The sequence below is a fragment of the Ambystoma mexicanum genome, chromosome 2p, assembly GCF_040938575.1.
Source record: "Ambystoma mexicanum isolate Mex_15411 chromosome 2p, UKY_AmexF1_1, whole genome shotgun sequence".
Lineage (NCBI taxonomy): Eukaryota > Metazoa > Chordata > Amphibia > Caudata > Ambystomatidae > Ambystoma > Ambystoma mexicanum.
Window position 1 is genome coordinate 522052509 of NC_090923.1, and position 23453 is coordinate 522075961.

The 23453-nt window shown below is 48.2% G+C and overlaps 1 protein-coding gene across 3 annotated transcripts in view; it reads right to left on the reverse strand.

Annotated features, from left to right (window-relative positions):
* Nucleotides 1-23453, reverse strand: part of MKRN2OS (MKRN2 opposite strand) — a 185269-nt gene that overhangs the window by 26596 nt on the left and 135220 nt on the right. The window lies entirely within an intron of this gene.

Here is a 23453-nt window from a genome sequence, read left to right on the forward strand (position 1 = left end):
GTCACTAGGCCTCCGTTAGACACTTTTGTTTCCTTATCGAAATAGGCCTCTATGCTTTGTGGGACCCCATGTGACGAGGAAAGACTAATAGGAAAGTGAGCTAAGTGTTCTGCAGTGTGCAGTGACGCTAATCCTGGAAAACTTTGCTGTTCCTTTAAGCAGCTGATACCCAGAAAACACCTCTGTTTAAACACAGTCTGCCAGGCGGAAGTGGAGCGGAAAGTGAGCAAAGTGTTCTGCAGTGTGCAGTGTCTGGACGCTATTCCTGGAAAACCTTGCTGTTCCTTTAAGCAGCTGATGCGCGGAAGGCACCTCTGCTTATACATTGTGTTCCAGGCGGAAGCGGAGCAGAAAGTGAGAAAAGTGTTCTGCATTGTTCAGCGGAGTAAAGAGTCAAAGCTGACACACAGATACGAAGAAAGTGGCCCCCGCACCGATGCCGATGCGCACGCCGCCCCAGTTAGGGCTTCACCTGGAGTTGCCAGAGAGCCATATCTGCGTGAATAAAGTAAACAAAGTGAAAGAAGTGACATTTCTGAGACACTCAGGGCACTTGATTTTGATTTAAAAGGGCACTTTAATTCCACCCCCCAGTCAGTGAAACTTGTCTCTATAGAATCCACAAAAATTCTGAAACCTTCGAATCACATGAGTAATGAGAGTGGGGCAGCTCTGGGCCACCTCTCTTGCCCACTGGAAGTGGAAGTTCAGATACCTGCGCAGACGGTGCATTACGTACACACTGCTATAGTTTCTGCTGCAGTCCCTGCCTATCCAGGATGTGTGGTTATACCTGAGGCCGCACACCTGTGACAGAACAACAACTACAAACTACTTCTCCTATTGACCATTTGCGGGAGGTCGCTATCCCTCTGCGGGAGGATATGCTCCCGTCTCTATGCCCCTTAGTGGGCCCTATATGCAAGGAAGCAGAAATAAGTGGAGAAAATGATGTGCTACATACGGTTGAAGAAAGTAGCAGCCGTTTTAACAGCAGCATGACAGAGAAGTGCTGATTTGCCAGGACATGGATACGACACAGACCCCCGTGGAGATGAGGGTCGATCAGTGCTCGGCCCCCGTGCAGAGAACAAACGGTTCCAAGAGCCACATTTCCAACAATGACTCATCCGGGTCCCTCACAATACAACAGGGAACACCAGCCCCAAAACCTTTCTGTTTAAATCCAGTGAAAACATAAAGGCACAGTTCCTCTGCATTTGGCCGGACACCTGGTCTGGTATCTGTCAGGATTTCGTCCCAGAGGCACTTGTCAGAACCTAAGGGGGTGGTAACCAATGTTGCCACTGCTAGTGACACCAGGAAACCGATTTTGATATCAGGTTGCTCCCAAACTAAGCTATGGTGCTACCAACAAGCCAACCTGGCAGCCCGTTGGCCTTACTTCAAGCAATCTGCTATTGAATCAGCATTTTTTCTACAGGAAATCTCCTCCGAGGCCAGTCTGCAAAGGCTTGCATTTCAATTCTTATGTGAAGGAGGGTAATGAGGTATCTGATGGTGCACTGCTCAAGAGTATGTTAAGTATGTGCAAAATTTGCAATTAATCTGTATCTCTACTCTGAGATACTGTGATAGCATCAAGTGTACAAGTCAACATGTAAACAGTTTTAGATACTTGTAACATTGGTTCTTCACTGAACATTTAACCACAAAATATGAACATTCAGAGACCATCATTAAATAATGTCTCTGGTTATGGTGCCTAAGTCAACATATACCTAAAGTGCATTAAGGTTAGTTGGTACTAGTTTAGATACTGTTCAGTTGTATCTATGCAAACCCAACATGTTTCGTTCCTTCCATAATTCTAACTAGTAATAGGAACTTCTTCAGGGGAAGATTTTGAGCCAGGGCCACAGGGCACCCTCAGCCCAACTTGTGGTGGTATCAAGTAGACATTTGAAGAGTTGAAGTTGACATAGCAGTGTGAGATCTTGGATGGTTTATCCCATTAGGCACTTAAATGAAGTACCAGTCCCACTTTGTTTGTGTTAACCCTTTAAGTGCCAAGGACGAGGTATCTCGTCCTTGGGATTACCTCCCCAGTGCCAAGGACCATTTGCATGGTGAAATACTGAAATCACCAAAAAGGCATTGGCACTGGGGGGAAAACCCATGGCAGTTAATACAGAGAAGTGGATCCAGTGTCAACCTAATAATAAAAACAACAACCACAAACTAGTTTGTTTGGTTGCTTTAAGATGGGTACATCATTCATTAATGAACTGAGTTAGATGTATGCGGAAGCTTACCGTTTCTCAGTGTCGGTTAAGTATCCATGGGATACTGCACTGGATTTCGCAGTCAAAAAGGAACCCTGTAGACATACAAAAATGACAGGACACTCAGTCCCCTAAGGCACAGTGATAGAGAAGAGGAAGCTCAAGAACATTGGCTATCAGCCTTGTGTTCAAATAGTTGCGAGTCGATACAAATAGTAATTGCTGGTTAGAAAAATCATAACTTACTGGTCTTGTGTCTCTAATTTAAATAAGCAAGTTGTTATTGTTGCAGCAATAGTGATGGTTTGTGAGAGACATCGAATAGGCAGGTTGAGGGATCAATCTGAAAGTAAATAAATACTGGCTAAGTGCCCAAATAGTATGCATACGTCTAATTATGTTCGTGCATCGGTTATAAAATAAATCATGCTGGACAAAGCTAATAGCTCTGTGAACGCATAAAGGCAGATGGGAAACGATGGAGCTCTGTCACTACCAAATACGTGTTAGTGAGGGTGAAGGGGGGGAACGTCACACCATACATCACACAATGTCATGTGGATCTGGGAGTATTGAGGTTTAAATCGCAAAAGTATAGTATAGTAAAAGGAGAAACATGAAGAATACCTGCTGGTGATTAACCTTGGCAAGCGCTCGATCATTGAGACTGCTTGTTGTCCTCTCTCCGTAATTGTTCGGAGAAACCGTACTGTCGGACGCCCTATGGGAAATGGGTATTCATAAACCCTGTGTGCGCATGCGTGCAGCAAAGGGCGCCGATTCCTGGGCTACCGCGTGTGGAGGACAATACATTGCGCATGTGCATATATGTATATGTGTCACTAGTCCTCTCATACTGCAGATGTCAGCGGGGTGGGTGGGGAAAAAGGGGTTGTACAGTCACTGAATGCTAGCGCGATGCGCATGCATTCGAGGAGATGATGAGCATCAATTAACTCACTCGCGGGGGCCGAGTCCATGGGTAGGTCACGTATCGTGGCCTGCACCAAAACCAAGTAGATGGTAAAACCATAGTTAGAAGTGAAGAAAGCAGTGCTATGCGCATGTGCGTGGCTGGGTACAGTGATCCTTTGCATCCTCAACGCATCGGAGGTAGAGAACGGAATAACAGTGATATTATGTACGAACACAAAGCGCATGTATTGACGGGATGATGTTAAACTCAGTGAAAGCCAAATGTCAGCAGACGGGCGAAGTTTGGAAATAACAAACCCCACGTATTAAAGTGTACAAAGGTAATGATTCATTTTTGCACAGGCATAAGTTACTGGCGCAGAGCGTATATGTCCATTGGGTGATAATGTCGTAGAGTGCCAGAAATCTAGGCACAGACCAGGATTTAAACTGTGTCATCCCCTTCGTGTTGGATATTAGGGAGGTAGTGATACACATGTTAATAAAGGGCCCAATTCTCCAATCTAAGGTGTATATGGAGTCTCCAGTGTGGTATTATGGAGGCAAAACTCTCTACCACAATTATCATGAGGCATGTTTGATACAGCAGATACTTGGTAACGAAAATTGAAATGCTTACTAGTAATGCATCTAAATATCAGATGAGCAGATTGAGCCATCTATTCTGTAGTGCAATGTACACAGTGCTGGGTCATGTCAAAAATTACCCGGATTAGAGTGGCTGTGTGTTAGTTAATAAAGACATTCAAATCAATATTTTCATTAAGACCAACGGGATAACTTCTAGTAAAAAAAATCATCTTTTGCTCTTGTATACTTAGGGTGCATTTGTCTGCACTAGAGTCTTGGGTTGATTCAATTTCATAATTACAGTCCATCTGAGTTCTTCAGGTTTATGTACTAGACTAGTAAAGTGTCCGACCAGAGGTGCATTCGCTGTAGTATTTCTTTTTTTTTAACTTTGTTTATTTTAAATCAAGGCCGGATGGTAAATACACATATTACAAGCAATGCTTTTTCAGGCTTGTTGATCCCCAGTCCTCATTCCCCCCACCAGGCTTCCTCCCTCCCACCTCCCTCTGGCCTCTCCACCGCTCAGTTTTGGAGGCGGACTTTTCCTCCTGGATTACCCAGTTCGCACCTTAGCGTCTATGTGTCTTCCTCAGGGTTCTCTTGGTGTTTCAGGATTCATCGGGCCCTGATCGGTTTATAGGTCCAGGCGGGGAAGCGCTGGTCGTATTCAAGCACTGGGCCCCAAATATTCTGGAAGCGATGGAGCGTTCCCGCCTGTGCTGCTGTCACCTTCTCCGCAATCAGGATGTCCCAGAGTTTAGACCACCATTGGGCTATGTGAGGGCCTTCTGGGGATTTCCAGGCCCGGGCCAGCACAGTTTTCCCCGCCAGTAGGCAGTGTGTCAATAGTTTTGATCTGGTCCCGGAGCGCGGGTAGATCGCGGGGATCGGGGCCCCCAGCAAAACTGGTTCAGGTTCCAGAGGAATCGCCGTTCCCGTGATTTGCGTGATGGTCTCCAGGCATGTCCTCCAGAACTGTCGAATCTTTGGGCAAGCCCACCACATATGGAAGAAGGAGCCTGGGTGGCCACATCCTCTCCAGCAGGCATGATCCACTTGTGGGTTCATGTGGTGAAGTCGAAGGGGTGGGTAATACCACCGCAGCAGCACCTTGTACGCACATTCCCTATTGGTAATGCAGGCGGAAGAGGTGTGTGTTCTGGTCCATATGTCCACCCAGGTTTGGTCCTCCACTGGATGACCTAGGTCCGCCTGCCACTGGGCCATACAGCGGGTCTTTGTGGACAGGATGTCCCTTAAGAAGCGCCTATATAGGGTGGATACCCTGCCCCGGGTCGGAAGGTCCCCCAGTGTGAGTTCCAAGGCGGTGGGCGAGCGTGTTGCTGCCTGCCGAGTTTGGGGGTGTGAGCACCAGTGGCGTAGCTGGATATAAGTGTATCTATCCCTTTCCTGGAGTTGGAACTTCTCCTTACATTGGACGAAAGTGAGGGGTGTCCCTCCCATATATAGCTGGTCTATAGTCTCCAGCCCGCCCTTTATCCAGTTCCGAAAATTGCGGGGGTCCGCTCTGGGTGAGAAGGATGGGTTATGGAAGACCGGGGAGCGTGGGCTCAGTCCTCTTGGTACTCCCTTTTGCTTTAGTGCCCAGTCCCAGGAGCTAAGGGTGTGTTTAGTTGATAGCAGGAGGTCTCCCCAGTGTGTTCTAAGGGGGGGGCGGGATGTGTGGCAGAAATCGCAAGGGTAGGGGCACTTGTGATTGTTCCAGCTCTACCCATCTAGGGCGGTTTGTTATATTTTGCCATGCCTGAACCTGTACTAGTTGTGCTGCCACACTATAGGCCAGCAAGTCCAGAACCCCCAGTCCTCCTAGCTTGGAGCTCCCCAGCATCGTTTTGAGAGGGATTCTCGCTCTCTTACCTTTCCAGATGAATTTCAGCATTTTCCTTTGGATGTCCCTGAGGGTTGGTGTGGGAATCGCTACTGAGAGGGAGGCTCAGGCATACAGGAACCTCGGAAGTAGGTTCATCTTACATGCTGTGATGCGCCCCAGCAGTGAGATCTCTTGAGTCTCCCATCGTTTCAAGTCGCCTTCCAGTTCTTTCAGTAGCCGGGGGAAGTTGGCTTTGTATGTGTCTCTTGGGTTAGCCGGGATGTGGACCCCTAGGTAGGGGATGGCCTTCTTCACCCATGTCATCGGGCACATCGCAGTCAATGGCTCCCGTTCTGCTGGGGTGAGGCCGATGCCCAAGGCCGAGGATTTGTCGTAGTTTAAAGTGAAGCCTGAGACCTCACCATAGGTGGTAAGTTCTCGTATCGCATGTTTCAATGATGAGTGGGCCTCGGGTAGGACATCGTCCGCATATAGGGCGATTTTGTGTTGCATGGGGCCGTTCTGTAGCCCTTTGATTTGGTTGTTTCCCCTAATCCTCTGGGCCAAAGGCTCCATGGTGAGTGCGAAGAATAAGGGCGACAGTGGGCAGCCCTGCCGGGTTCCGCATGACAGGGGGATCGGAGCTGAGCTGTGTCCGTTGATTCTTAGGCTAGTACTTGGGCTATTATAATTGGCTAGAACCATCGTCTGGAAAGTTGACCCGAAGCCGAAGGCCTCTAGGGTGTGTTTCATAAAGGTCCAATCTACCCAATCAAATGCCTTGGCTGCATCCAGGGCCACTAAGACCAGTTTCTGGGAGTTCCGGGAGGCAAGATCCACCAGGTTCAAGGTTCTCCGTATGTTGTCACCTGCTGACCGGTGAAGGATGAAGCCTGCTTATCGGGGTGGATGATCTTCGGACGGACGCGATTCAGTCGGTTTGCCAGAATTTTTGAATATATATTTACATCGATGTTTAAGAGTGCGATCGGTCTATAGGAGGTTAGGCTCCTTGGGTCCTTTCCTGGTTTGGGCAGGAGGATGGTGGTTGATTCCTGCATCGATGGGGTAACTGATCCTGTTTCTCTGAAGGAGTTGAACAGGGTCACCAGTTGGGGGGTCAGTTGTGGCCTGAATAGTTTATAGAACCTGGTCGAAAAGCCGTCTGGGCTTGGGGCTTGCGTTTTAAGCGACTTAATGGCCTCCTCAACCTCCTCCCCTGTAATGGGCTCCTCCGATTCGTCTATCGGTGTATTGGCGAGACGGGGTACCGCTGCCCTCTGCAGATATTCCACCTGTTGTGGTAGGTTCCGAGGGGTTGCCTTCATGATTTGGGTCAGGTAATCTGTCGCGAGCTGTTGTTTTTCGGGCTCCGAGTACCATGTGACCCCCTTGGAATCACGCAGACCTGCGATCGTGTTGACGCGTACCGTTTGGCTAGTTTGGCCACCAGGAACCTGTTCGCCTTATTGCCCTTCGCGTAATATGATTGTTTGGCTTTTGCCATCAGTAGAGTGGTTTGTTCCGCGTAGTGGGCTTCTAGCTTTTTCCTCGCTGTTCGTATAATCCGTTGCGTCTTAGGGGACCAGCCTTTTTCCTTGTGGATTGCCTCAGCCTCTCTTAGCTCGTCCTAGAGCTATTCGGGTCTGGCGTCTGTTCCGATGGTAGGCCGCTCCTTGAGCAATTAGGGAACTCCTGATTAATGCCTTCATGGCATCCCAATTATTTGCTAGCGAAGTGTCCGAGGCTGGGTTTTCGTCAAAGAAGTTTCTTATTCCCATTGCGATCTTGTCTCTCGTAGCCATGTCATTGAGGATCGGATCGTATAGAGACCATTTATGTGGGTTATTGAGGTTAAGGTTCTGAACCCGGAGTTCCAGGATCACTGGAGCGTGGTCGGACATGGCTCTCGTGCTGATGGAAACCTCTTTGACCGAGGGGAAGGTTTGCGGGGAGATCAGGAACAGGTCGATCCTTGAGAAGGTGCAGTGGACGAACGAGTAGAAGGAGTAGTCTCTTTCGTCGGGGTGAAACACCCGCCATGAGTCTATTAGCCTCCTCCGGCTGTTCAGGTCCTTGGAGATAAGTGCTTGGGCGAAATCGCTTGGAGTCGGGGGGGGGGTGTGACCGGTCTTTAGTAGGAAGTCCCCTCCGACAATTGTTTGGCCCTTCACAAAACTAGCGAGAGTCGTGCCCAAGAAGTCATAGAAGTTTGATTGTCCAGTGTTTGGGGCATACACAGAGATGAGGGTGTATAGGTCTCCCATCAGGAGGCATTTGACTGCTGTGTATCGGCCTTCCGGGCATATTTTCGTTTCCAGGATTTGCGGGTTCAAGTCTTTCCTAAAGAGGATGCCGTGCCTCCCTTTTTGCTTGTGCCGGAGGCAAAAAATGGAAGCGGGAATAGCCGAGAGCGAAGCTGGATCACGTCCGCCGGCAGCAAGTGGGTCTCTTGGAGCATAGCTATCGCTGCGTCTTCGTCCTGGAGTTTTAAGAGAGTTGCCTTTCGTTTGTAGGGGGAGTTCAGTCCATTAACATTTAGGGAGAGGATTCGCAGAACCTGGTGGTCCAGTGGTGTCCCATTCTCTGTCTCTTGAGTTGGGAGGGGGGTTTTGAGCCGGTGATTCAGCTGCCATGTTTGTCGTCAGAACTCGTGATACCATCCTGCACTTGAGGTTTTAACGCGGAGCCCCAACAGGGGGCCGCAACTTTAACTGGCAGGTAGACCGACATTGTAAGTAAGGGCGTACCCTTGGCCAACGGGGCCGATTGTCCCATCGCGTATCGAGTACTGTGGGTTTCGAAGGAACGAAGGTTGGAAAGTATCCTTGGAGTGGGTATGAACCGTGGGTATGGTCCGCCGTCTCCGCCTTCAGGGCACATAAGTCTAAGCGTTATGTGGCGGATCCGAGTTTAGGTCAGGTCAGAAGAGACCAGGGAAAGATGCTGTTGGAACCTAGGGGTGCGGGGGAGCCGTTGTTCATCTCTTTCTGTTGCTCCGCTGGGTTGATGACCATGGCGAACGTTTAGGTTTTGGGGAGGGAAGCGACCCAGAGTCCTCAGATCCCTCCGGGTTTGGCGTAGGAAGTTCCTGGGGCGAGGTTGGATGTATGATTCTCTCCGCATCCTCCAAGTGACTGATCCGGCGTAGGGTGCCTTTATATGTGAATTGTAGAGCCATTGGAAACAGCCATCTGTAGCGGACTTGTTGCTCCTGGAGGAACAATGCCAGGGGTCGGAGCGCTCTTCTTTTCTGAAGGGTGAGTGGTGAGAGGTCCTGATAAATTTGAAGTGGCGTACTCTGAAAAGTAATTTCCTCCCCTTGGCGGCTAATCGCCGAAATAGCCTCCTTGGTTGTGAAAAAGTGGACCCTAGTAATGACATCTGGGGGGGGGGGTCCGAGTCTGCCCCTCGGCGCGGGCGGAGTCTGTGGGTCCGGTCTAGCAAGAGCTGAGATTTATCCAGGTCCGGGAGGAGGGCCTCGAAGAAGCGTCCCACGTAGTCCGCTAGCTTGTTGTCGGGGACAGAGGTTAGGACCCCCCGAATGTGAAGATTGTTGCGGCGCGCCCTATTTTCAAGGTCCTCATGTTTAAACTCCAGGATCTCGCATTTGTGAGGCAGGGTGTCAATGGCTCTTTGCATTTCCCCTAATGTGGTATTGTGATCCCTAGAGTGGTCTTCGATTTCTCCAAGCCTCTGTTCGACCTCCGTAACCCTTTGGTCTGTCTGTTCAACTTTGGTGGTGAGTTCTGAGAGGCATGAGCGAAACTCCGACTTGATATCCGCAATGAAGGCTATCAGGTCCCCTTTGGTAGCGAGGGCTCCCCCGTCCTCCAGTGGTTTCTGCGGGGTAAGTTTGGGGGGCTCTTGCTTCTTGCTTTTATCTAATGCAGTAAGCATGGTGGAGATATCTGCGCCTTTGCTAACCTTTGTTTGCCTGGACATGATGATCGTGTTGGGCGCACTTGGCTGTAAGAGTTGCGGTGGGACCAAAACTGTGGGAGACGGCACTCAGCCCCCTCTAGGTCTGCAGAGTTTAATGCGTTGTAGGGGTGGGAGGTCGAGTGTTTTCGTCGCCAGCCGCCCAGGAGAGTTCAAGCGTAGGAGTGCGAGTGAGAAGCCGGTGGAGTAGCCGTGATCCCGCAGTAGTCTAGGTCGTTAGCTGGATGGGCCGGGGCGCCCCAGGAAGTACTAGTGCATGGAGGATCTCAGTGGGACCGGACGGCCCATCGGTGCGTGAAGGGAGGGGGTATGGCTCGCGAGGTCGAGGCTTCTCTGGGTAGCAGGGGTTATCTCGTGGCCTCCGTATTTTCCCCCTGACCTCACTGTATGTCGATCGTTGGGGCGGGTCCGTAATCCCTCTGTGCGCCCCTGGTGCTGAGCGGGGGGCCGGAATCGAGCTTCAGAGCGGGGGAGGTCTAGGCCCTGGGCACCGCCAGGCAGCGAGGAAGGAGAAGGCTCCACGCAGCAGCCCCCGAGGAAGCTCTCACATGCCCTCCGGGCAACCCTGATATGAACCGGCTGGTTCCGTGTTGGCAGGTCCGTCCGCTCCTCTTCTCCGGCGCCCCAGAGCCCAGTCACCACCAGGTTCGTAATATGTTGCTGAGTTTCGGCGAGGCCGCCATCTTGGTTTCTTCAGATGGTGACGAGGGAGAGATTCGGCCGCTAAATTCTAGGAGAACGCTCCTGCGTTCGGAGGTCATCGTAGGCCCGGTAGTGTCTTATCGGTTCCGATCACCGTAGATGGCATTGGCGACTCGGATGCTCGATCAGAACCGCTTGAATTTGACGGCGGACATCCCACGGGCGGCCTCAAGGGAGCGACCACATCGATGGCGCTCAAAGCCACGCCCCCCTCGCTGTAGTATTTCTTATACAGCTTTTGTGTTCTCCTATTCTGACTTTAATTTTTCTTTCTGTTTTTACGATGTAAAGTCTATCACAGGGGCACCAGATGGCATAAACTACCATCATGGAATTACAATTAGTGAGGACTCTTTGTTCCCATCTTTTGTGCAAGCCCAAATCAATGTCTTCCGTTCTACACGTTTGTGCACAACAATGGCAACAGCCACATGGACTGTGGCCTTTAGTTCGGGGGAGACCCCAGCTTTCTGTTAGTGTCGGTTGTACACTCAATTTTGCTGATACATAATTTCTGGTTAATTCTTTTTAAGTTCTTACTTCTGCGGAACGCACATTTCGGTGTAGACATAAATCCGCTACTCCTACTTTGAAAACATTGGAGGAAACTAGAGGATCTCTCATTCAGAGTGAAACAAACCTAAAAGCAGTTGCACCTTCAAGAAATCCCTGTTATAAACGACATCGAGCAATAAGCAGGAAGCCTAGTCCAAAGGTTTGCGAGGAGTTCAGTGTGCTTCTGGAAAGGCTTGTGCATATAAATGATGGCCTGATTATGAACCGGGCCAATGTCTTAAGGCTGTTACACCATCTCCGGAATCTAAAAGCAATCACCACTTATGATCTAAAAACGATAGACTTCCCAGAAGATGAGTGTTGTGATCGGGTGATTCTGCATTTGCCCTCGAAATCTGTTGAAACCAAATTGCTAGACGCAATGCCGGGATTGTTGAAGATGGGTTTTGATCTGGGAAGGGAACTGACCACTAAGGAAGAGTGTCATTATGTCAACTCTAGATTGGATGGTGTTCATTTGAGAAGGGGTAAAGAGAGCTAACATTTGACTCCCAAGAAAATATCTGAAAAGTTGGAGGTAGAGCTTTCTGAGGCGAACTATTTGGGAAGTGGCGCAAAGATGAGAGAGCCACTGCTCTCGACAACTTTGGAAAACGATGGAGCTCAAGCAGAAATTGTGAATGCAGATTGTCACGAAGATGAAAACTGGAGCTAGTTTGCAGGGGCACTGGCCTCTAGATCCAACAGAGCATAACAGCCCAAGAATCGACAATTGAGGTACTTAGCTGTTGGATGTTGGAACACGAGAGGTTTCAAACACCTGTTAGGCCGTGGGGATATTGACATGGACGGCCTTGATATCATTTGCCTTCAAGACATGGATGAGGAAGACACCTATACTTGAAGGTGTACTGGGGGTGTGGCCTGAGCTTATGGTGTGAAGAAGCGCCGAGTCAGAGCTCCTGTCCAGATCCTGCCATCGATCCTCGAAATGCAGCCCAAAGCCAATGAGAAAATAAGGCAGTACCCGGTGAGCGTAGCTGGGGACGGAGCGCGAAACGAAAGCAGCCAGCACACCAGACCCACCTGTGCACGCAAATGTCTCCCAACTGCATCCCCAGACCAGACGGAGGCGAGTTGGAGGACCCCGGGGGAGAGCGGACCACAGACCACGCCATACTGCTACGGACGGCGGGAAAGTACGCCCGCCGGCTCACCGAGGACACAGCAGAGAGGCACCGGAGCAGCCACAGCGACACACTAAGAACTGATGGCCTTGTGAGCCGTCAGCACCGGAGTGCTTCAAGAACCCGCGAGACCCGTGGTTTGACTAGCGGCAAGCAAGACACAAGGTGAGACCCCGGAACCCAAGCCAGAAGATAGACCCCCTGACCTCAGGGACATAGAGCGGCTGGGAGAGAGAGGTGGCTACCCACGAACCCGCACCTTGGTGCCCCAGCGAAGAACGCGGAGGGGAGAACACAGGCAACAAAGGCTGCGAGGCCATTGGGTACAACAACTGGCACTACTACCCAGGGCAGTGCTCATCACGCTGCAACTTACGCACGGCTCCCCCCGTGCATGAGTCACTGTGCCGCGGAAACACGAAACCAGTGGGTGGGCCGAATACGCGACCATCAAGCAAGTGAGGCACTGCACGGGACACAGACAACGCATCACCCCAAGGGGGGGACAGCAAGACCACAAACAGCTTTTCGTTCCTGGACCTCCGGGCAGCTGGCACTACCATTGAATATTGACAAGGAGTGCGGGCTGCTTGAGACACAGCTCATAGGGGTGACACCTACACAGAAGCGACTAGGCGGAATAAGCCAGACAAGGCCCGCGCATTGTGTGCCCACACCGGGACACTGCCTATTCCTATCAACCGGCACACAGGACCTAAGCAGAGGCGGAGAGGGGACACATTACCCCCGGCGACGCAGTATCCCGGATCAGGGTTAATAAGAGGGGAGAGCAAGCCCAGCATAAATCAAACAGTTTAACTCCGATTTCCCCAAAACAAATTGCAAGACAACGCGGAGCATAGATCTGCTGTGGGGAGGAACCCTGATAATCGGCTGCAGGCATACAATAGCGTTAGCAGGAACCTAAGGCTTGAGCTAATACCCTGCAGAGGGCTATCACCAGAAGCATTCACACGTGCAAGGACTGTAACTCCAGCTGCCCCAATTTACGGCAAGCAGGCATGTCCCTCCCCAAAGGCAAAAACAAGACCAGCATTATGGAATCGTTTGCTGCAGCCAAACCAAAGGAACAGAAATAAGTGTCCAAAGGCTCCGAACAGGCCCAGCAAGCTGAAGGCGAACACACCAATGACAATCAGATACTTGAAGCGATATCTGGGCTCTGCGCCTTCATTGATACTAAAATAGAAGAGGTAAAATAAGACGTGCAGCTGATGCGCCAAGACATACATAACCTCACTGAAAGGGTAACAACCACGGAGACAGAGCAACAAGAAACAACTGCAACGCTGAAGGACGTACAAAATAGAGTACTGGAGCTGGAAAGACGTAACAAAGTACTAGAAGAAAGAGCAGAAGATGCAGATGGCAGATCGAGAAGAAACATGTGCCTACTCGGAATTCCAGAGGGAATGGAGGGATCAAACCCCACGAACTTTGTAGGACCTCTGCTACAACAAGAAGTTGGTGCCAGCCGACTCTCGCAAGGATTTGCGATCGAAAGAGCACATAGGGCGACCCAGAAAAAAACACCCCTCGGATCACATCCCCGCCCGATGATAGCAAGAATCCTTAACTTCCAAGATAGAGAAATAATACTACGTTTCTCACGTGAAGGAGGTGTAATACAGAGAGATAATGCCAAGATCACCATGTACCCGGACTACACCCCAACAGCTCAGAGGGCGAGAAACTCCTTTGTCCCGGTCAAAGCCAGACGGCGGCAGCTGAACCTTAAGTACATGCTGATGTACCCGTCCAGGCTCAAAGTGATACACAAGCGAAGGGCGATCTTCTTGGAGAAGCTTGCAGCGGCCAACATGTGGCTCGAGCACAACAACTTGGCTGGAGGAGAAGAGGCTGCAGGATCCACAAGCAGAAACTAAAAGAAACTACATCCAGCCGGAAACAGTAAGACACACAAAAGGGAAAAGAATAAGCCAATGTTTTCACTAGGGACGGGAGACCTGCTACGCCGTCCAATCACGACAGGATGACAAGGCCCCGCAAAAGAACTGGTGCCAGCTTGACACACCACAACCTGACCGACACGTCCTGGAGAGGCCGAGCAGTGGCAGGGGCACCTGAGCGTTGCCCACAAAGTGCAACTGCTGGGTGCAGTTGGTTTGGTTTAACTTGTTGTTATTTTAAAGGTTGCACAGTCTTCACAATGAATAGCATGGGGGAAAGGTAGGCACTGGGATCGCAGAAGAAGACATTACTACACAGAGATGGTGGCTGAAATCAAGGTGTTGACATGGAACGTCAGGGGGATGGGCTCCTACATGCAGAGAAATAGAATCAAATCCTTCCTAAGGAAACATATCTCCATTGCACTCCTACAAGAAACCCATCTCAATGCAGAAAGCTCTGCAAAAGTGGTAGAATGGTGGGGCGGGCAGGGATTTAGCGCTACATATTCTAAATACGTGCAAGGGGTATATGCATGGATAAACAGCATAGTACCATTCAAGCTCCTCTCGAAGGAAGTGGACGCAGAGGGGTGGTACTTGATATTGAGGTGCAGCATTGAACAACTAGAAATCTGCATAGATAACTCATATTACCCAACAATGGGACCTCAACATACCTTACCAAACTAAGCGCCAGACTAACCCCCAACAGAGATTGTTTCTTCATATGGGGGGGAGATTTCAACTGCATACGCGCCCACAATTTAGACGGATCAGACCCCGGACACTGTCATCTAGACAGACCCACTCCTCACTAAATAAGGTGATTGAGAACTTTGACCTAGCAGAGGTGTGGAGGGAACTGCAACCGGCAGACAGGGAATGCTCCTACTTCTCATCTCCCCATGGGCTCTACAACAGAATCGACTACCTGCTAATCGGCAAACAACACATGCCCCAGGTGCAATCGGTTTCCTACCTGGGTAGATCAATATCAGACCATTCACCGCTCCTCATGGAGTGGAAATTACGATGGCCCAAACCGCTCATACCAATGTGGTGGATGCCAAAAGAAGCCCTAACTGACTCCGCCCTCAGAGAGGGTCTTAAAGACAAAATAGAGCAATAATTAACCATCAACGTGGGAAGTGTGGAGGGATGGGACACGATATGGGAGGCCCTGAAAGTTGTAGTTAGAGGGGAAATTATTGCTAGTGCTGGGGGTGTCAGGAAAACACTAGAGGGGGTAGAAGGGCGAATTAAACAATTAGATGCCAATGCCCCTAGGACGAGGGAAGCGGAGGAAGAACTCTCCGTAGCCAGAAACGACTGCCAAAGCGCTTGGGACAGATTAGCTAAATTCGACTATGCCGCTAAAACCACCAGATCGCACGCAGAGGGTTGTAAACCAAGCAGGCTATTGCCGTGGCTGTGTAGGCGAGAACACCTGAAACTCCCAATCACAGTAATTATAGGCCCCACGGGTGAGATGCACACATCACTATCTGTAATTAACGACACATTTAAGCAGTTCTACTCCCAACTCTACACCCACCCAGTAAAAGTGCCACACAGCGACATCTTGGACACACTCCAAGAGATAGGCCTGCCCACACTGGACAAAGCCCAGCGAGCCACACTAAGCGAGGAGCTAACGGTAGAGGGATATCACTGAGGCAATCAAATCATTACCCACTAGCAAGACCTCGGGCAGCGACGGACTCCCTCCCTGAATTTTACAAGGCATATGATGCAGCCCTAGCCCCAATCCTCTTGGAGGTGTTCAGGGAATCGTATGAAAAAGGGATACTCCCGAGAGACATGTGGGAGACATTGATCGTACCAATACCTAAGCCCGGGAAACCGGGAAACGAATGTGGCTCGTACAGACCATTGGCCATGCTTAATTATGACATCAAAATCTTCACGACCATACTGGCCAAGAGATTGGCAGGAGTCATAGGGGCACTAGTACATGAGGATCAGAATGGGTTTATACCGGGTAAAAACACGACAGCGAACCTACGTAGGCTCCAACACATAATTGCGCAAACAACAGAAACACGTGAATCATACGCAGTGGTGTCCCTGACTCCATTAAGGCGTTCGACTCCATCTATTGTGAATGGTTGCTAGAAGTCCTGGGGCAGTTTGGTTTGGGGGAACACTTCATTCGGTAGATCAGAATTCTATACAACTCACCAGTGGCTAGAGTTAAGATGGGGAAGACAGTGTCAGACAGATGGAACATATAGAGAGGCACCAGACAGGGCTGCCCCCATATCCCCAATGCTCTACACCCTGGGACTAGAACCAATAGCCATATACATGAGGAAACCATTTTTGACGCTGGCATCAGAGTAGGGGGGGAAATACCACATCATCTGCTTATTTGCAGATGATGTACTGTTGTACATGCGTGACCCATATCTGAATGTACCAACAATTTGAGGTCCTAGAGAACTTTGCCCGAATGCTGGGGATCGCCTTTAACAAGGAGAAATCCTGCATTTTCCCACTGGAGGGGCTGGCCGAAAGCAGTGTAGCGGACCTTCCAGATGTGGGAATCCAATGGATGCCACACACTTTCCAATACTTAGGGATCAACATCGGGCACACGCCTGAGCAGATGCACGTGGTGGCGATACAAGGGCTCAGAAAATCAACAAAGTTCTGGACCAAACTGCCACTATATGTACTGGGAAGAGTTGCAGTGGTTAAAATGATAGTACTGCCGAGGTTCCTATACTTTTTCCAGAATGTACATTGCTTCATCCCGGCCTCCTTCTTCCGATTATTAGAAAAACTACTGCGGGAACTACTATGGGATACCACTAGACACAGACTGTCATTGAATACACTAACGTTACCATATAAGATGGACGGGGTCCAACTGCCAGATTTGGAGAGATACTTCCTACCGGCCCAGTTAAGTCATGTGGCCAAATGGCTTGCAGACGAGACCACCTCGGAAACTAGGCTACTGAGACGGCTAGTGGCACCGGCAAACTTAAAGGAAACGCTGTGGATCCCTAAGGGGTGCCTGGGAGAAAACCCAATGATTGTAGAACTTGGCAGGAAAGTCTGTGGCAGGGCCCTGAAACTGGCGGGAAACATTCACCCCTACTCCCCAGAAATCCCAATCGCAGCCGGGGTATGCACTGGGAGAGCTGACCTGGCTCTAATAAGGAAATGGGAGGGACACAGCATGTATACTTGGGGCAACACATATAAAAATGGGGTCTTTAGAGACTTTGAGTCCATGGTGGAGAGAGAAGGTCTGCCTGGGGGCCAGTTTCTGAGGTATGGGAGGGTCATGAAAGTGGCTAGCGCAAAATGGAAAGAATGGCCAGAGGAACCTGAACCAGACTCACTAATAAACACTACTGTACAACCTGGGGGATGGATAGAAACCAGTGTCCAGGCTTTATGCTCAACTGGCGGACAGGCCCAATCCTAAGAGCGACTCACTGAAAACAGAGGTGGGAGGTAGACCTGGGGGGCAGTTTAACAGAAACAGAATGGGAGAGAATATTACTATACCCCCAGGAAGCATCAAGAAATGCCCGATTCAAATTAATTCAACTACACGTTCTGTACAGGACATACATGACCACGTACAAAACTGCTAACTTCAATAAGAACACAAGCCCACTTTGCCCTTGCAGCAACTCAGAGGGGCTGGAATGTTCCACATGTTCTGGGGATGCCCAAAAATACAGAATTTCTGTTCCATGATACAACAAACCTGCAGAGGGGCAGGGGTGGTGAAGTACAATTGGTCCCCAAAAGAGTGCCTTCTCGGGGCCTACCCAAGAATAAGCAAAATAAGACATATTGCGAAGCTCATGGACATGGTGTGCATGCTGGCCGAAAGGGCAATCGCTATGGCATGAAAAACCGTAGGGAACAGGAGCACTGGACTGAAGCGGAGACCAGAGTTTGGGAGAAGAAGTGACCAAAGCGGGAGGGGAAGCAAGCCCCTCATATGAGAACTGGAAGGTCTTGATCTGGGACATGTTCCACCCATCAGACTATAAACCCCCTTGATGAGCCTAAGCTTACTGAAATAGTAGCAAACGACTGCCAATACCCGGACTTCTGTAACCAGGTAACCAGACACATCGGAACTGGCCGACTTAACGCCAACTGAGATCGTACATGGTGAGACGGCTCGGTACTCGAATCAGAAACCCCTGTACTGTTGCCCACAAGTGAAGACTGGTTGTTGTGTTTTTCTTTTTCTTTTCTTTCTCTTTTTATCCCTTATTTTGTTGTTACACAATTTAATGTTAGCCCCAACTTTTGAGGCACAAGTTGACTTAGGTTGCTAAACATGTATTGAATTGCTAATTCATAACGAAATGCCAATAAAAACATTTCAAATTAAATAGATACTCGAAGGTGTACTTTACTGTGTACTTTAATTTGTCTGTGAAAGGAACGAAAGAGAGGCCGATGGCAGGACTCCCCATTGCTGTGAAGCATGACGTTAATCTGGAAATCTGGGCTGCTGTGAATATCAATCCCTACATTCAGATGATCACAATAGGAATGAGGGGAGGCAACCGTACCCTCTCAAAAAAACAGATTCTCTTTAAACAAAATGGCCCATGAGTGTGCCCATTTTCTTGAAGTAATGATGGATCTCTTGGATGAGGTACTGGAAACCTGGCCAGATCCTTTTATTATAATATGCAGACACCTACATTTACACTGTTTTGACAACAAGAAATGCCTGATTGAAGACGCTTCTCCATCATCTACGGAAGCATCTGTCTGCCCCAGTCTGCACAATGTGCGCCCTTCTATACAACGCCCTGGAAGATAAATACGTGATGTAACAGACTTGTGGTAAACAAAGCAAGAATATATCTTTTGACAAATAGATTGGGAAATCAAGTGCACAGGGACTGCTTGCTCCTTGTCTAGGTAACCTGACTTGGACTACTGCGAACTGATGTGGGACAAGTCGATCATTTATACGTGTGCATTGCTTCGACAAACTAGTAGGTACCAAGAAAAAACAGCTTAATAGCCAATTGAGGCAACTAAAAAAACAAGGCACTCAAGAAGCCTTTATGAGCAGAAGCAAATTACAGCAGACCTATCGCAACTGGATTCGTGCACACAAACAGATGCTCCTACAAGGAGATGCTGAAAATATGCTCAAGATCATTGAGGCGAAAAATACCTCCCAGATTTGGCAATGGATGAATGGCATAAATCGTCCACAGGAGGCGCTAACTCTAAGTGCAGTATATACCAAAAGCTGGCAAGATCATTTCAGAGCTCTGTTTCAGTCTGAAGAGTCGACTTCAGATAAGATATGTTCCCCAATTAATGGGGGATGGTCTTTAAAAAACATCACGAGAGGAGATCCTTCGCCTGATTAACAAAGCTAGTAATTCCAGGGCCCGCTGCCCTAACGGGATGTCTAATGCTATGCTTAAGAAGAACCCTGAACAGTGGGCATCCTTCTTGTGAGTCCTTTTTGATTATATCAAAAAAAGCTAAGAAAGTACCGGCCTCTTGGAAAACATCAATCATAGTCCCCATCTTTAAAAAGGGTGACAGGTCTATCCCATCTAATTATAGGCAGATTGCCTTGCTGGATGTGGCAGGAAAGATCTTTGCCTCACTGATCTTGCAAGGCCTCATGACCTGAACGGAACTGGGCCAGTATGATTTAAAACGATCAGGCTTTGTGAAAGGAGTGGGGACAGCACCCAATGTCTTTCTGTTAAACATCCTGAAAAGCCGTACTAATGAGAAGAAAGGCTGTAAGTTTTATTTAGCCTTCATAGACCTTGCTCAGGCCTTCGATACAATCGACCGAAACGAACTGTGGTCTAAGATGAAGAGTTAGAATTGCCTGGAAGATCTGTTAGAAGCTACCAAAGATCTTTATTCAGACACTTTGCTACAGGTAAAACTGGATGGAAAGGGTTTACTCAATTCAATATCAACAAAGAAAGGCCTCCAGCAAGGCTGCACTTTGGCCCCGCCCTTTTCAATTTGCTTATTACCGATATTAAGAAGGCATTAATGAGTATAAGAAGCTTTCTGCCTTAATTGGCCAGCTTCTCTCTTGATAGGCTTCTTTATGTGGACAACTTGGTCCTCAAAGACAATTGGATGCCCTGCAAGCATATGTCAGTGAAAATGGGTTAATGATAAATACTAAAAAGTCTTGAATTCTGATAATGGAATCATGGTGGAGGGAGGGCCAGAGGAAAGGTTCTTGGTACTTGAAAGGTGAAAAGCTTGCTCAGGTGAGCTCAATGACTTCCTTGGAGATGTGTGTTAACAGAATTGTGGTGGATGCCCCCAGATTAACAATCCTAAAAGAAAAATGAAGACGTTAGCCTCACAGGCCAAAATCATCAAGGAAAAGTACTGTAAAGTCACTATAAGGTCTTTAATTCAAGTTTACAAAATGAAGTCCGTTCCGATTATTACCTTTGGTGCTGAGGCTTTCTTTATTCTCTCGGATAACATCTGGCTGGGCTGGAGGGTTTATTTTGGAAGAGGGTCTTGAACTTGCCTCGGGGAATGCCCATTCAAGCAGTTTGAATGGAGGTTGGACTAAACTTCCTCTACTCCATGGTAGTGTGAGTAGAGGAAGTTTAGTGTGTAGTGTGGAAATCCCTGGCACTCTTCCAAAAATGTAGAACCCCTTCCCCAATGAGAGGTTTTGAGCTCTTGCAGAAGGCAATCTCGGAAAGAACTGAAGGCGTCTTACTAAAATGGGCCAATATCTGCATGGAAATCCTAAAGAGTCTTGATGCTACAGAAGATTTGCTTATCACCAACTCATGCAAAGTAAAAAAGAGAGCTGTGGGATAGAGATTGAATTCAAACGCAAGAGTACAGGTCAGCATACAATCTATATGGCAGCTCGTCCTTCGAAGCATGAGCTTTAAACTCATTGCCAAAATAGTTGGTCATATTCCTGAGTAGCTACCATCGTCACCAGTTTATGCGCCTTCGCCTAAACGCCTTCCCAACCAGAGAAATTATGAGCTCATGGAGAACTAAGGATGGCAAAAAGATGGACCGCACCTGTAGATTGTTTACATCTAAATTGGCAATTGAAACACTACAGCATTTGGTTCTCACCTGTCCTGCACTAACAGAACTGAGAACAAAATGGCTGGCCCCTTTTATCCATGACTTTTAGTCACTGTCAATTGACCAATGGTGGGAACGATTGATTCTGGGGGAAAGTTTATCATTAACTATAGCACTACTGAACTTCTTAGGAGAAGTCTTTGCCCTTCTGGGCTAAATGTAGTTTGGTTGTCGGGTACAGTAGCACAGAGCCTATGCCGACCTACCTGTGATGTGGAACTTGGAAGTTGTGATGTGTTGGCTACTTATGTCAATGATGCAAAAATGAACTTTTTCTGGAAATGATTTAATAATGTTGATGAATGGAATTTGGTAAAAGATTGCATTTTAACCTAGTGCTACTAAAAAAATGAAATACATTTTTTTTTTAATTATTTTCCTTGAGTTGTCATTTCGGGGTGCAGCTTCTCTACTGTGTGTCTTTCTTTGTTCTTCTTTGCAGTGCCACTAAACCTGCCCCTTGATTATCCACGGCCACTCACCCTCCTCTGCCTTATCTTGAATGTTGCCAGCGATTGATGCCATTCAGTGGGGCTGAAGGCATGAACATGTTCTCTAACAAAGCATCAGTCTCACCAACTAAAGGCTATGTTACTGTAAATGTGCATTTACTGGCTAAAGACAAACCTCAAAAAATTAAAAAAAATATCACATGCATGATTTACCCTGCTTTCAGCTCTATGAAGTGGGGCACTGAATATGCTGGGAGATTCATGAAGTTCAAGGTGGATCATGTAATGCAGCCTCAATGATAACACCAGGGAAGTCACCCATTGTACTTTGCATTAGGAAAATCATTCTTATAATCACAACACTGCACAACTATCTCTCACCCCCCGACCCCCGGGAAGTCCTTCACCTTGGCTGCACAGAATGAATTCTTCCCATTCCTTTTAATATATTGATTGTGTTTGCAGGTATGAGCTCCTAAATGCACAACTGCAACAACTAAAACTACACCAGCAATTTATTTTCTATTGTCCTTCTGCATTTGAAAAACATCAACACTGCAAGGGGCCCCCAAACATCTTTTTGAAACAACCCCTCTGACACCTTCTGCAGGCCCTGCATGCGACTGAGCAAGCTGCATATATTGCCATGGCTGTCATTTGACCCTGTGATCGGCACTGCAATGTTTTACCTAGCCAGCTTAAAGCACAGCTAGCTCTAAGTTAAGGTCAGTGATGAAAACAATCTCTACATTAACAGGGATGTAATCAGATGGAAAGCAAAAGGCCTGTCAGATTTAGGACTCCAGCAAGTCCAGATCCAATACCCATTATTGTGACTCACTTGCAATGTTAAAAATAAGCCTTTCCCTGAGCATTTCCACATCTATGTTCTATGTGGAACAGAGCAGTTCAAGGCATTACATTGGACTTCGCAGACAAAACAGTTTCCCATTTTACTTCTGGAGTTCAGGAGTATCTCATAAAAATCAGTGTCTAATGCCAAAATACTAGAAGACTGTTCTGTTGGCTACAAACAGGTCTGCATTTGTGGTCTCACGAGATTAGGTTATAAACTCATTGGGAGTTATTATGGCTCTGTCGATAGCTGTGCCGGTAAATACGTCATGAATTTTCCGGTGCCCGGGAATGGGCAATTACTGGGGCATTACAGCCCCAGCGGACCCGGTAATTGCCCATTGCCGGGCGGCGAAAAATATTACTCCCCATTCCCATTTGTGTCCCATTGGACTCAATGGGAATGGGGAGGACGGATGCACCGGCACCATTCATGAATGGTGGCGGTGCATCCTTCGAGTTCTGCGAGCAGGTGCCATTCCGCCCGCCAGGTCATACGTGGCGGCTGAAAGGCTCCCGCTCGCAGAATTCGTAGTTTGCTGGTCCAGAAACAATGCTACTGGTAAGCTTACCGGTACCGTTGTTTCCGGACCAGTAAACTTATAATGAGGACCATTAACTTTCTTTAAAGGAGCACAGAATCAAGGACAGAAATTAGCTACCAATTCAGAGATTCTCAAGTAAATGTAATTACTGTTAAATAGCTTTTAATTTTCTTTCTTTTTACTTCAGTCGTCTCAATTTGCATCTTAAAAGGAGCCAAAAATGACAACATACAAGTTTCATCACAAAGTTAGTGTGCTAATGACAAAAGTGAACTCGCTGCTGACTTGAATTAACAAAAGCCTTTAGGTGCCCAGCTCACAAAGCAGGCAGCGACTGTTTATTTTGTATGGGCAGGTGTAATGGGGTCTAATTCCACAAAGGGTTAATGATCACGCTATTGATAGACTTAATGCCTTGTAGATGCGTGTATATAGTAATACCAGCAGAAAACTGTTTGGTCCTTTCCTCAAATACGTGCTTGCTTTTGTTGTTGTTGCTAGGAGACCCAGGAAGAAAGAGGAGAAAAGGAGATCTGTTACGAATGGGCGTACTAGTGATCGGCTGAACAAAGTTACGTGCACCATTGTGCCAGTTTATAA